This window comes from Pan paniscus, chromosome 3 (genome assembly GCF_029289425.2).
Source record: "Pan paniscus chromosome 3, NHGRI_mPanPan1-v2.0_pri, whole genome shotgun sequence".
NCBI lineage: Eukaryota > Metazoa > Chordata > Mammalia > Primates > Hominidae > Pan > Pan paniscus.
The window spans coordinates 80,952,729-80,965,573 of NC_073252.2; the positions used below are offsets into that span (position 1 = coordinate 80,952,729).

A 12,845-nucleotide genomic window follows, 5' to 3' on the forward strand; every position below is an offset into this window, starting at 1 on the left:
GGAAATAAATTAATGGAATACTTGGAGGTATGATAACTTTTAAAACTGGATTAAATCAATGGCATACATTATACTAGTTTCATTTGTTTTAATCTTTGATGAAGAATTTCTATATAGCTCATTTTCTGGAGAAGTGTAGTTGTCCAAGGTCAATTTTCTTTCTGATTAATTGGAAGCCGAAGCTCAATGCTGGTCTCTTGGTTATGAAAATAAACTCTTGGGTGGTTCAGTAATTGTCTACTTGTTTACAATGTTACCTAATCTGCATTATTATCCTCTGTGCATTTTGAGAATTACTCTCTTTTACAAGAAAAATTATATGAATTCCTGCTATGTTATTCCAGCATGTTTTGCTGATGTCAACTATGCATTCATCATGTGAATTGTTAAATGCTATCCCTCTCATTTTGTTCTGAAAAACGTAAAATAACGTCATCTATTTAAGATTAGTTTGGATTATGCTCACCTTTGAAAACTCTTCAGGGTAACATTCATCAACCGAGCATTCTAGGCAAATGGATTCATGAATCTGTATCATTAGCATTAAGATAAATGCTAATCAGTGGCGTCATTTTTAAAGTAAGGCCCATATTTCTGCTTGTGTAATAATATTATTGTCAAGATGCCCCATGTACATTTATCAGTTGAAAACTGAACATACTGATACATGTGTATGCTGAGCAGAGGGATATACCTCAACTGATATGTTACTCTGACATACTGATAGCATTTCCATTTTTTCCATGACTTCAGTTTCCTGCATTTTGCCTACTCTTAACTTGGTGTAAATGTAATACTGTTTGGTACCAAAACTCCTTCCCTCATAGTTTGTAGTGTTTCTAGCAGGGCCACAGAGAGAAGAGAACAAAAATCCCCCTCTCTTCTGCATGGAAAATGGAAAATGGAAAAGATGAGGGCATATTTCTATTTTTGAGTATTTTCAAGTGCATAGTTCTCTAAACACTACATCATATAATAAATAATACTCCTCTATAAATGAGAACAATCTATTTTTCACTCATAAGTAAGACTAGGTCTAATGCTTATTTTAGCACAAAAAAGCAAATGTCAGGGATTGGGGGAAGCTATTGCTGTTTATTTTGGAAAAGATTACATTGTAAATAGAATTATACCTTCTGGCCATGCGAAGAATAAACCATACATAGAATTGAAAATGCCCTTTAGAGACTGTGCTAACTGAATTATTCAAATATCTCTCCAAGAGCAGATCTAAAATGCTGGCATTCATCATAAAGGTTGAGAGATATGTAATTTATTTTCCATTAGACAATTACTCTTTGCATTTCTGCTCAAGTGATGGCCTTATTGCAGGCTTCTTGATCTTGTCTTTCCAGATTCACCCATTCTACACTCTGATGCCAAATATTTTTAAAGTTCATTTCTGTTCATTTCACATTTGCCGCAGTCTGTATTTGTTTCAGGGGGATAAAATATAAATTCTTTACCATGACATGATATTTAGGGCCCAACACAATCACCTTTATCCTTTGCCTCCACCTATTCTATGACCTAGTCACCCAGGACTGCATGAAATTCTCGAAACATATCCTGTATGGACATACCTTGATGTTTTCTCAAGCTAAATCCTTCGCCTGGACTGCCTCTTTCCTGCTCTTGTCTTGCTGGCAACCTGTAAATCACAGCACTGGCCATCTTGCCTGCTGAGGCCACCTCTAAATTCTCCTTAGTGTAATTAATTCCTGGCATTTTCCTATGTTCTCCATATCTACTTTGTGATTATTTGGTACAATTTTTTAATCTGTAAAGCAATTATATTTTGATAAATGATGAATACCCTCTGATCACAAGTTCACAGTTTTATCCTGTAAGTCTAACAAGATAAAAATCAATATACTCATTGGTCTGATGACAAAATGAGGGTCCTAGCATAGCACTTTGCAATTTGTAGGTTTAGTTTATTGGCTAATTTGAATTGTAAGTTTAGTTGACTAGTTAAAATCTAATCGCCTCACTAGTGTCACCTTGCATATTTTATCAATAAAATGTTGATATTTTAATGTCAGAACTGACCTATTACAGCATGCCAACAATAATTTTCACTTTATTTATGTGTTTTTGATAATATAAAAATAGTTTTGATAACTACTTTTAAGAAATGGGCTAGACAAATTACTTCACACAGTTTCAGTTTAAGATTGTGTACTATGACTAAAACAACCATTTGTAATGCTCTGAACTAAAGATACTACAATGGATCTATAATTATAATTCTGATGTTTAGAGCAACTGAAGAGGGAGTCAGATGTAATTAGTCAAGAATGTTTTTGATGTTTAAATAAGTTGAACATGTCTCGAAAGTGTCTTACAGAAAGTTAAATGCTTAATATATATATATTTTTTGAGATGGATTCTTGCTCTGTCGCCCAGGGTGGAGTACAGTGGTGTAATCTTGGCTCATTACAACCTCCACATTCTGGGTTTAAGCGAGTCTCCTGCCTCAGCCTCCTGAGTAGCTGGGGCTACAGGCATGCAGCATCACGTCCGGCTAATTTTTGTATTTTTAGTAGAGATGGGGTTTCACAATGTTGGTCAGGCTAGTCTCAAACTCCTGACCTCAGGTAATCTGCCTGCCTTGGCCTCCTAATGTGCTGGGATTATAGGTGTGAGCCACTGTGCCTGGCCCTTAGTAAATATTGAGTGTTATTCCAGTTGTCCATTGCTTCTTAACAAAGTTCCTTGAAATTTGGTTAAAAAAAAAAAGCATTGTTTTGGATTTTCTTATTCATTTTTCTGTGGGCTTACCTGGGTGATTCTCACTTGGGATTTCTTATGAAGTTGTAGTGAAATATTGCCAAAAATGGAGTCATAGTGCTTTTCTCACTCACAGTCCTGATGCCTGGGCTGAGAGAAGTACAACAGTAGTGGTTGTTTGAGGATCTTTGTCTGCAAATGGCTACATTGAGCTTTCTCAGAGCATGGCAGTGTCAGAAGTCACACTTCTTATGTGGCAACTGGTTTCCCCCAGAGCAGGCATTCTAAGTGACAGGAAGTGGAAAGAGCAAATCCACTGCTGCCCAGCATACAAAGTAGCATACTGTTACTTCCGCCATATTCTATTAGTCAAAGTAGATACAGCATCCACTTCAATTCAGGACAAGGGGATCTAGGCCTTGCCTCTCTATGGAAGAGAGTCAAAGTATTGGGGCCGTCTTTAATTGTCATATATATTGACACTATCCAGTAGTCTATTTAGTGAATGTCATCATTTCACACCTGCTTGGCAGTTGAAAAACTGTGAAATTTAGATGCCTTGGCCCTAGATCCTCTACATTGAAGTGTCAAAAATATGATTGAGGATGGGCGTGGTGGCTCACGCCTGTAATTCCAGCACTTTGGGAGGCTGAGGCGGGTGGATCACAAGGTCAGGAGTTCGAGACCAGCCTGACCAACATGGTGAAACCTCATCTCTACTAAAAATACAAAAATCAGCTGGGCGTGGTGGCACGCACCTGTAATCTCAGCTACTCAGGAGGCTGAGGCAGGAGAATCACTTGAACTTGGGAGGCAGAGGTTGCAGTGAGCCAGGATGGTGCCACTAGACTCCAGCCTGGGTGACAGAGCAAGACTCCATCTCAAAACAAACAAAAACATGTGATCGAATAATTTGCCTTATAGTTAGTACATAATTGTGGCCTATGAAAAATAACCCAAGCTATCATTTCCCTTCGACCTGTATTATTTGGTATATTTTTGTGTATGCTGCCACTAACTAATAGTCAAACACTAATTCAGATAAGATAATTTAGAGGAAGAACTATTTATTTTTCGATGAAATCCGTAGAGGATACATATCTCTACATTTATAACACATGAAACAAGACTGTGAGAGAACTGGGTCATAGATGTTTTTCTAGGCAGGGTGTTAAAATTAGAGGTCATTCAGGTTCTAGTAAAAAGAATTACCAGAGTAGAGGGGCTTCTTTCTAAACCTTCACTAAAAATAACCGTACAATTTAATAAATCAAAGAGACTCTGACCTTTGGGACTGTACCACTGAAGCTGTATCCTTCCTGCTCATGTTATGCCATTCCCTTAACTGTCCCTTTAATTAGTTGATTAACTCCAGATCTGAGAGTGGGCAGTAACTAAGCCATTAAGTGGCATTTTGAAACTAGGCAAATTTGAAATTAGTTTTTGAGGTTCAAATTTCACAAAGTTGGATGGTCTATGCAAATAAGCAGCTCATATAATCTAAATAGAGATGTCACTTCTGCCAAATAACTTGCAAACCATTAGTTTAAAAAACAAAAACTTTCCAGAAAGCATGAAATAGAGCCTTTCATAAAGTCATGTGGTCAGGCTGCAGGGCTGTGCAGTCTGGTGTCACAGATAAAATACATTTTACAAGTGCTAGTATAGCTAAATTATTAGTTTAGATTTGAATTTTCTTGATCAAGACATTATTTTTTTTCTAAATTCCATTGGTTGTTCTCTTTTTTATCTTATTGAAATCATAGAATTACAGTATGGTAGTCAAAGAATAACAGCACGGTGATAAAAATTAAAAGGAAATTTATTTCCTTGGATTCCTTAAACATCATGAAGTGTACATATAACACAAATGAACACTTTTGAAAAACTCCTTTTATCTCTCCTCTTTTTTCCCCACATTCCACATTTACTTCCATATCCTTGCCCCCAAATGTCTCTATGCATGTTTTCCTGAGACCTATGCCGTGCACCACTCATCTCCTTACCCTTCCTGTTTTCCTCCTGGCCCTCTAATTTCTCCTCATATTCCATTACAAAAAAAAAAAAAAAAAAAGCTAACCTGACAGTTGGCCAAATCTGCTTTAGAGAGTTCCAATCACTCCTCTCCCTCAAATTGGATTTATGAGGGGATCTAGACTGAGAACAAAGGTGGGATGGTTGGTGTTTTGGAGATAGATGAGACTTATGTGAAAAGAAGAGGTGAGCACATTGTGCCTCTTCTCACTTCTAAGATTAAGGACTGGGAAGGGGCAGGAGATGGGAAAGTAAACAAACTTTGTGTTTTGAGAGAAGTTAGGTGAGAGAAGATCTTGCCATAGGAGACTTATATGTGTTCTTCATCTGGCAAGTTCTGAAGGCATCAGGCTCACAGAAACATACTTCTTTTACATCTTGACATCTTGTTCAACACGGTATTTATCCCAGATGTTTTACTTTTGTTGAAAAATTACTATTTATGTTTGCATTAAAATAAGTCAGTGTGGATTTGTTAGATCTTGACTTTTTACTTCTAGTTTCTGCAATCATCTCATTTTAAAAAGTGTGAAATGTGTGCAGTAAACAATATTATGCCTTTAACACATGGACAAACCTGACAGACAACTAGCAATAGCCTATTTCTGTTTATCTGACCTTTCCAGACCAAACCTTACTCACCACTGATATAGTTTGGCTGTGTCCCCACCCAAATCTCATCTTTAATAATAGCTCCCATAATTCCCACGTGTTGTGGGAGGGACCCAGTGAGAGATGATTTAATCATGGGGGCAGTTTCCCCCATATTGTTCTTGTGGTAGTGAATAAGTCTCATGAAATCTGATGGTTTTATAAGGGCAACCCCTTTCACTTGGCTCTCATTCTCTTTTTGCTGGCTGCCATGTAAGACATCCCTTTGCTCTTCCTTCATCTTCTACCATGATTGTGAGGCCTCCACAGCCATGTGGAACTGTGAGTCAATTAAACCTCTTTCCTTTATAAATCATCCTGTCTGGGGTATGTCTTTATCAGCAGCATGAAAATGGACTAATACAACCACCATTCTATTAAATACATCATTAAGGATACTTACTAATAAAGGATGGTGGTCTGGGACACTAGCAGCACAGGAAAGTTAGAAAAACTATATTGTAAATATATATTTTATTATTTACTAAAACTTACTTTAATTTATGCAGTCAAATTAAAAATTGGAAAATTCATTCTTCAAAAGAGGAAAACATCAGCTGTTATTGGGAATGTGATTTTATATGCAGTTCAAGCAATTTTAAAAATAAATTATTACTGTAGAATATGAACTTGAATTGGGAAGAACACAAGGTCCTAGGAGAAAATAAATATTCATAGTAAATTGAGAAACCTATGGGATAATTATATTCTTGGAATGGGCTGTGTTATGCACACAATTAATTAATGCATCTATACTGCAATTGAAATATAAGCTGTAATTGTTAAAATTCACAAATAGTGTTATATGTAATAATTAGATGATCAATTTTTTTTGTGATAAAACTGGAATTGAGTAAAACAAACGAACAAAAAAGTAGACTTAAACATAATAGCACGTTTTGTTTCTTTGTTGCTTCCAAACAGGGCTTTAAAAATATTTGATCCTTAAAAAAAAACTTTGTAAATAAACTTAAATTATCTACAAAAATAGTAAACTTTTAATGACAGAAAAAATTTGTTGAATTGTGTTAAAATCATTTGAAAATTTTCAAAGAATTCAATTGTTTTGCCAATAAAATATGGGTTTTGAAAATGTAGCAGACTGTAGTTATTAAAAACAAAGCCCATGACACAGGAAAATATTTAAAATACTCATTCAAAACCAAGGGATAATATGAACAAATTTAATTGGATCTTAAATCTTATATAATATTTAACTTTCACATTCTATAATTGTGCTTTGGAATATTTTAAATTTATATAATTTTTTTCATGGGATGTCTACTATAAGTAGTATAAATTCACATTTTTAGAGACATAAAATTTAAAAGGCTTTCCAATTTGCGGGATCTAAATTTGTTAAACCTTCAAAAGAGGCCGGGCACGGTGGCTCATGCCTGTAATCTCAGCACTTTGGGAGGCCGAGGTGGGCGGATCACGAGGTCAGGAGTTCGAGACCAGTCTGGCCAACATAGTGAAACCCTGTCTTTATTAAAAATACACAAAAAATTAGCTGGGTGTGGTGGTGTGCACCTGTAATCCCATCTACACAGGAGGCTGAGGCAGGAGAATCGCGTGAACCCGGGAAGGCAGAGGTTGCAGTGAGCCAAGATGGTGCCACTGCACTCCAGCCTGGGAGACAGAACAAGACTCCATCAAAAAAAAACCAAAAAAACCAAAAAAAACAAAAAAACCTCAAAAGAATATAAATAACAACAAAATTAATGAAATTTGTCTCATACAAATATGTGCTGAAGATAGGTTACCTTACAGGCCAGAAGAAGGTACTTGCGAAAATATTTGGACTGAAAAAATTACATATTTCAAAATGAAAAAAATAGGGTATTTTCTGTTTAGCAGAATTTCTATGAGCTTATTTTCTCAATTTAAAATACTATAATACATGGTGAACAGTTAAGTGAAGATGTCAACAATTTTACATATATCACCCATAAAGTACATGTTTGAGAAGAGTATAGGCGATTTAAAAAATTGACAAGCAATAATACCATATTAAAATATATTCTTTAGAAAATATCAGTGACCCAGTCTTATAGACAAAAACACTAATTAAAATACATCAGCATACAGCAAGAATGATCATTTTATTATACATATATATATTTTGAGATGGAGTTTCACTCTTGTTGCCCAGCTGGAGTGCAACAGCTCGATCTCGGCTCACTGCAACCTCCGCCACTGTGATTCAAGCCATTCTCCTGCCTCAGCCTCCAGAAGTAGTTGGGATTACAGGCATCCGACCCCACGCCCAGCTACTTTTTGTATTTTTAGTAGAGACAGGGTTTCACCATGTTGGCCAGGCTGATCTCAAACTGCTGACCTCAGGTGATCCACCTGCCTTGGCCTTCCAAAGTGCCATTTTATTATGTTCATATTATCAATACAGACTTTACAAAAAGTTTTAGCTTTAAAATGTAATTATATCATTTTAATTTTTAGAACTAATTTCCTTTCCAAAATGAATTTTGAATTGCACTTTATTGGCCCACCAATATAAAGTCTCAAAATCTCAAAAAATAAGAAAACGTATAATTTTAATTAATTACATTGCCCTCTTTCACTCTCAAGGGTCTCAGTTTGGGCAAAATATTATGTGGTCATCATAATTAGCATCCTAGTATGCTTAGGAGAGATCAGATGGGCTACACGGGATTTATGACTTGCTTTGGGTTACAGGGAATCTCAAACTTTCCTAATCACCAAGTGGGATAAAGAAGTAACACGGAGCCAGGGGGCTTGCCAAGAGATAGCTGCGACATGGAAGGAAAAGATCCCAACAGGTGTCACTAGGAATTATGTTTGTAGGTAGGAACACCCATCTCAATTCTTTTGTTTGATTCATTACAGAGGGACTTATATTAGAAGAACTCTCCTAATGGCTGTCTTTTTAGTTCCTCCTGTGGAGATAGCAATCATCTATCTGATTGGTCAGTTTGGAACGCGCAGTCCTTCATGTGACCGCCTCTTCCTTTCGCCTAAAGCGGAAACTGCTCACAGGAAGTACCTGTTTTACTCGACCCCTCCAGGCTGTAAAACGGAAAGGTTCGGAATTTGCCTCTGCGCCGTCTTTTTTTGCCTGTTACCTGTGACGTCCTTGGTAAGTTTGTCTAATTCTGGGGTTCGTTATCAGTAAGCTGACAGTTAGAAGACATGGTCTTCATTCATTGCTCTAACAGTTATCAGGAAATATTTTGGAATTTTTTTTTTTTTTTTTTGAGACGGAGTCTCAGTCTGTCACCCCAGGCTGGAGTGCAGTGGCGCGATCTCGGCTCACTGCAAGCTCCGCCTCCCGGGTTCATGCCATTCTCCTGCCTCAGCCTCCCGAGTAGCTGGGACTACAGGGGCCCGCCACCACGCCCAGCTAATTTTTTTTTGTATTTTTAGTAGAGACGGGGTTTCACCATGTTAGCCAGGATGGTCTCGATCTCCTGACCTCGTGATCCACCCGCCTCGGCCTCCCAAAGTGTTGGGATTACAGGCGTGAGCCACTGCGCCCGGCCAGATTTTTTTTTTTTTTTTTTTTTTTGCCACTTTCCTTTTTTGTTTCATTTCTCCCAGAGGTAATGGAAAGACGTTATATTTTGGACCTTCCTCTCACTCTGACATCTAGGACATAGGATGGGAGTAAAAGGAAAATTAAAAGGAAAGGAATTCCATGTTGCAGAGCGATTTGTGTAGTTGTATCTTCTGGCATGGCTAAAGTGGGAAGTGTTGCACTCTGGCAGAACTGGTCTAGGTACCGATCATATATGTTCAGCTGTAGTGGCAATTTTGCCCACAGGAGAGTAGCTGTTTGTATATAAGCAGGTTTGCATACCTTGGGCTGTGAGCAAAAGCCAATAAGCTTTGAGGGACTCAGCAAACAAAATCTGACCAGGAGTGCTAAGGTATCCCTATTAAACGGGTGTTGGTCAAGTGATTATTGCTGCTTGGCTTTGAAATCTGTAGAGGCTGTTTTTTCTAAGTAGCCTTGACTGAGAGAAGGGTATGATTATAGTCTTTTTGTGTACGAGCCTTATAGATCTCAAAGTGGTTCTAGGATGGCCAGTGGTATTTGCAGGAAATGTTTAGTGCCAGGCCTACATAGGGGGCATAGGATAGTCTGCTCAAATTCTGGCCGGGTGCCGTGGCTGACACCTGTAATCCCAGCAGTTTGGGAGGCCGAGGCGGGAGGATCATGAGATCAAGAGATCGAGACCATCCTGGCCAACAGGGTGAAACGCGTCTCTACTAAAAATACAAAAATTAGCTGGGCGTGGTCGCACGCGCCTGTAGTCCCAGCTACTCGGGAGGCTGAGCCGGGAGAATCGCTTGAACCCGGGAGGCGGAGGTTGCAGTGAGCTGAGATCGTCTCATTTCACTCCAGCCTGGAGACAGAGAGAGACTCCGTCTCAAAAAAAAAAAAAAAAAGTCTGCTCAAATTCTGATCTTTTATATTGTTTTGACTCCTCTTCAGAGACAAGAGATGGAAGTTTGGAGTGACAAGTCTTGGAGTTATCTGACTTGGCCATCGATTTAATAGTTGTTCCTATTTTTTTTTAATCTCACGGTGGCTTTGAATTTAACAATTCTGTGTATTCTGGTCATAACTTTTGATCTTTGAGATTCACACTGTGACTCCACCCATAGGAGGTGCATATGGATATCAAATTATGGAGTTGGATATTAAATTAAAAAGCAATGGGAACCCTTCTTGTAAAGACCATATAGATTTTCATAAATCTTCATAAATTGAGGATGAGAAACCATTCAATACAATTATTGCAAAAACAGTGACTGAGAAAGCAATTAAAAAGTCTCATGATTGGAATACCTGGTTCTAAAAATCATTTTTGTTTAGGATTTTTAGGTGCTAGCATAGTTTAAAATTTATGCTTCATTGTTAATAGAGAGCAATGGAAAAATGGAAGCAAGAATAAAATAAGTTAGAGCTGGAGAAAAAGAAAAGTTTTTAGGAGCAAATTTGGGAAATTAGGACACCAGCTTAAGAGAAATGACATAGAAAATGAGATTTGAAGTTCAAGTAGAGGGAAATAGAGATTCAAGAGGATCTAAATGTTGTATGTCATAGGATTGGTAAAAGAAGAATTTAAGAGTTTAGTTGCTACTAGATTGAGATAAGGACCTGAGTCAAATTAATCAAAAAGAGAAAGAGGCAAGATCTCAAATGGAATGGCTCCTTGAAAGAGAGTCAGGAAATAGGAAACTGTTAAGAACTCACAGTTAAGGGATGACGTTAAAGGCAGAACTAAGACTAGGGAAATCTGTTGAACTCACAAAGTGTCATTACGTGGTTTTCAAGGTAATATAGCCATTGTAGATTTTGAACATAGTTACATTTTGTGCCTTGAAGGATTGTGCACAAATATTAGGATGCAAGACAAGGCTCAAGCAAGAGGGGCATATTGGAATGAGCCAGGCAAGAAGATAAATTCAGGCTTAAATAGACTAGATGTTGGTCTAATGAGAGAAAAGTTCCTGCATGGAACTATTTGTCTCAGGGAGGAAGAGGGGAAAGTATGTGTTTGAATGGTAGATACTTTTAGTAAATTCAGAATTGAGTGATTTCATTGTTATTGATAGAGAAGAAGATTCTGGAACTTAAGAACTAGAGGAGTATGTTAGAAAAAAACGAATGCCTAGAAAAAAAATAAGGTAGTCAAGTATTCATTTCCAGCAAACAGCATTAATGCTATGTGTGTTGGAGAAGAGACCAAATTAATAAAAAGGTTAACCAGTTAGAAATTCAACTTCCTAAGTTGATTACATAGCTAAGAACAGTTAAAACTTTCTGAAAGATATAAGAGAAGGATAGAAGAAAATAAAAAGTAGAGGTGTGTTTCATTGTTGCAGAAAAATATGTAGCAGAAAAAAATGCTATTCAAGGTCTGTACAATTTTATGATGAAAGACAGGAGCACATGGAAAAGGAATTAGTTCTCTTTGGGCCCCTGGAGGCTCAGGCTTCAGGATCATCAGTTGCAGCTTCAATTCAGGAATCTGCTGAGAGTGATTTTCCAGCTGAAATAAATAGATGAGAGAGGAGACCCTCCCTGAGGGGCAGGTCACCAGCTTATCAATTCCATAACAAGAAACAGTGGAAAGAACTACTGTAATATAGGATTGAAATATATGCTTATCAGAGATGGTAGGCTCTGTTTTGTAAGATAGAGTCCACCTTCAGCTGCACCAAAGTGGCAGAAACTGAGGGCTCAGAGAGGGAATGAAAATGAAAGTTTTAAAAACAGGTTGTAGAGGGAAAATTTTATACTTAATTAAAACCTGGTGAACTTGATTAGAAATTTTTAAACTTTTCTGTAAGGCAGGAATGTCTCAAATGTCATTCTCTGAGAGAGGCAACAGTACACTGAGTGCATTTTACTCCCAGGTAGGATGAATCCTTAATGTCAAAATTATCGTATTGATAGGAGTTTTCAGGATTTTGTGTTACTCACATGAATGACAAGCATCCTGATGAGGCTGCAACCAAGAATATTTTCATGTCCCCTTCTTCCTCTAGATGACATTCAGTTCCGGTTTCTAAGAACGCAGTGTGCTTTGGGATAACTGTTTTAGGGTTTGGGAATGTGGCTGTGTTGAAATTACATAGGTGTGGGGACAGTTGTGTTGAGTATATGTATTCTTTTAGTATTGTTTTTGAACCATACATTTGTGAAGTTAAAACAGATGGAAAAATGTAAATTTGACAAACGTTACTTCTGTTCATATATTTACCCATGCCTACAGGTTCTATTTATTTAGTTGTTTGTTGCTTTAAAAAAAAACTTGTATAATACTTAAGTGTCCAAATACAGTCCTATGTACTTTGCAAATATTAGCTCATTTATATCTTGTATCAACTCTCTGAGGTAAGAATTTCTATACTCCCCATTTTAAAAATAGGCTCGAAAAGGTTTTAATTTGAAAGTGGCAGAAACAGACTTAGGCAATCTGGCTTCAGAGTCATAAGTAGGTAGGTAATCCATTTAGTAGGTTCTGCTGTACTATGCATACCTAATGTGTTGTCTTTTAACATGCAGACACATACAAATAGGAATCCATGTTCTTAATTTTTCCTTTTCTCTACAAAAGATAGCAAACTTCACACACTCTGCTCTGTACCTCATTTTTTTTCAGTCAACTGCATGTTTTCAATATGTGGAAAAATTTTCCTCGTTGCATGGAATTAATATTTTGTGATGTGAATGTATCATAAACAGTTTCCTGCTAGTGGATGCTTGCATGTATAAATTCCTAAAAGTAGAATTGCTGTATCAAAAGATAAATGCCTGTGTAATGTTTGTGTATTACCAAATTTCTCCCTGTACATGTTGTACTATTTTGCATTCTTCTTATGGTGTGAGATCTGTTTCGTTAACAGAGTATTATGAAAATTTGGATTCTTGA

The 12,845-nt window shown here is 37.2% G+C and overlaps 1 protein-coding gene across 1 annotated transcript in view; it reads left to right on the forward strand.

Annotated features, from left to right (window-relative positions):
* The first annotated feature begins 8,044 nt into the window (after window positions 1-8,044).
* LOC100982199 (cytochrome c oxidase subunit 7B2, mitochondrial) overlaps window positions 8,045-12,845 on the forward strand; it is a 170,480-nt gene continuing 165,679 nt past the window's right edge. The window contains exon 1 of the mRNA XM_014344682.3: window positions 8,045-8,536. The gene's annotated coding sequence lies outside the window, so the exon portion shown is untranslated. The remainder of the gene's footprint in view (window positions 8,537-12,845) is intronic.